At 38.6% G+C, this 2563-nt stretch overlaps 1 pseudogene; it reads right to left on the bottom strand.

The window, feature by feature from the left end:
- Positions 1-240: 240 nt before the first annotated feature.
- LOC102812001 lies at positions 241-1209 on the bottom strand (annotated as a pseudogene).
- Positions 1210-2563: the final 1354 nt, after the last annotated feature.

The raw sequence follows: 2563 nt of genomic DNA, 5'->3' as shown, positions 1-2563 counted from the left end.
AATGATGGAGAAACTTTTTTCAACAGTAACAGCATATACATACAGGAGAAAATGGATTTTTAAAAGCATATTGCTATGATCTTCAAAAAATATATAATTGAATCTCGAAAACCTGGAAGACAAAGTATAAGCAGGCTTATATTTGCTTCACTGTCTAGCAGTATCATAATGATTTCTAGCATAAAAGCAAGAAGTTCATGGATCTCAAGTATCTTCAGTAATTGCCAGTATAATTTTTAATTACTGTCCTTGTGTCTTTGAGAGATAGCATTCCCTAGATTTGTGGTTTCTATTTAAAAAATCTAATTTTGCTAATACCTTGAAGTACTGAGTTAATTTTAAAAGTACTTTTATCTCGATTTAGGTGTGCTTTCATAAAAGGCCTTATCTTTAATCCATTCTGTGGGTTCATTAGAAAATTTCTTCCTATGTCATCAAACATGATGGTTTTTTTTTTTTTTTTTTTTTTTTGTGTGTGTGTTTTGCTGTAAAATTCTGACAACTGTCCCCATATAACACCAAGCGATTTTACATCCATTAATCCTCTTCTTGGCATATGCACTGTGATCACACCAACACTGTCCAACATAAAGGTAATCTTGTAGTTTGCATTTGTGTTCACTCCTAGCGCTTTCATTCTAGCTTCAATCCGCTTCATATTTGTTGCAGACCAAGTAACAATGATGTCATAAAGCTTATATGCAGATGTCAGAAATTAATGAAGACATGGCTGCATTAATTCTACTCCAGACTCGACACAAGACTTATGGTTAAATACTAGCTAATCAACATCTAGTATGAAAAGTCTTCCCTGAGAGGATTTTAAATGTCCACTTTTTACTCCTTAACTCTGTGAGAAATCTTCAGTAGGTTTTTGTCTCTATTTTCTACTTCAACCACTTCATCTTCAATATCAAAGTTCTTGACAACATCATCATTGTCATGGGGTAGACATCTTCCATCCAAGCTCTCCTCATGAGTTCCCATCATCATGGTTTTAGTATTTGGTTTCAGTTTGAGAGCTCCAAGCTTAACATCATTTTCTGCAGGTTTGCCTTTAACATTGAGTACAAGTAACTTCTGGCATTCTGGCAGCACTCCCGTAAGGATCTTGAGAAGCTGATATCTAACACAGTATCTATCATCTTCTGAAAGTGTGGTCACTGAATATTATTGTCCATTCCATTTTATGATCAGAGGATTGGCCATTCTTGAAACATAAGCACTCAATTAGAAAAACATCTCAAAAAATAAAAATAAATAAAACCTCAGGATTTGTGGAGTCGAGAATCCATATCCTAAATCTTGTGTTTGTACAATCCGGTGTCTTTGTATATATACCTTAAGCATACATACATACATATATAGACACATATATGAATACATTCTAAAAAAGGAGCCCTGGAAGCATTGTAGGATAAGCACTGGACTGCTAAACTAAAGTTGATAGTTTAAATCCACCAACCACTCCTAGGGAGAAAGATGAAACTGTCTACTCCCTTGAAGAGGTACAGTTCAGGAAACCCTATATATGGCCACTATGAATAGGAATGTGTTCAAGAGCAAAAATGTCAGTTTGAGAACTAAGTGGTCCCTGACTTGCCATGGTATCTTTAATAGGCTCATATGCATGTGAAAGTTGGACAATGAATAAGGAAGACTGATGAAGAATTTATCTGTTTGAGTTATGGTATTGGATAAGAATATTAAAAGTACCATGGACTGTCAGAAGAATAAATATATTTATGTCAGAAGAAATTTAGCCAGAATGCTCCTTAGAAGCAAATGACAGAGAGACTTCATCTCTCGTTTTAGTGGATAAGTGCTGTCGAGTCAATTCTGACCCGTAGTGACCCTGTACAGGGTTTCAAAGGAGCAGCTGGTGAGTTTGAAACACTGACTTTGCAGTTCAAATGGATTTGTTGTCTAGCGCATGAACCCACAGCGCCACACCAGGACTCCTCATCTCTCATATTGTGAACATATTATCAGGAGGGACCAGTCCCTGGGAAAAAAATCATGCTTGGTAAAGTGGAGGGTCAATGAAAAAGAGGAAGACCTCCAATGAGATGGATTGGCACAATGGCAGCAGCAGTGGGCTTCAGCTAGCAATGATCGTGAGGATGGCACAGGACTGGGCAGTGTTTTGTTCTGTTGTGCGTAGGTCACTGTGAGTTGGAACTGATTCAATGGCACCTGTCAACCGTGATAAATGATTTGAAGAAGGATCTCCACCAGGGTTCAGTCTCATTCCAGATTTTGGAATCAATTTTGGTCAAAGAAATGGAATACAGCAAGTCCATGAAAGGGGACTACTGGCCCTCTTTCCCATCACCTGGGGGAATCTGCTTTGCCAGGCCTCCCTCCACTGCCATAACAGCTCACAAGATACCCGAGCCGCATCTGGCCAGCTGTTCACCAGTCGGTATCCCTCTGTCACCATCCCTGCAGCCTCTACTCCCAGCAAGCACTCCATCCACCTCCCTAAGGTTTCTTAGGAAGTTTAGGGTGCCAGCATTGTCAACTGTATCAGCTTTATTTGGTCTTTCATATCTTTGTTGTA

This window comes from Chrysochloris asiatica, unplaced genomic scaffold (assembly GCF_000296735.1).
Source record: "Chrysochloris asiatica unplaced genomic scaffold, ChrAsi1.0 scaffold00451, whole genome shotgun sequence".
Classification (NCBI taxonomy): Eukaryota; Metazoa; Chordata; class Mammalia; order Afrosoricida; family Chrysochloridae; genus Chrysochloris; species Chrysochloris asiatica.
Note: the sequence above shows the minus strand (reverse complement) of the source record. Positions and strands in the feature narration are given on the sequence as shown.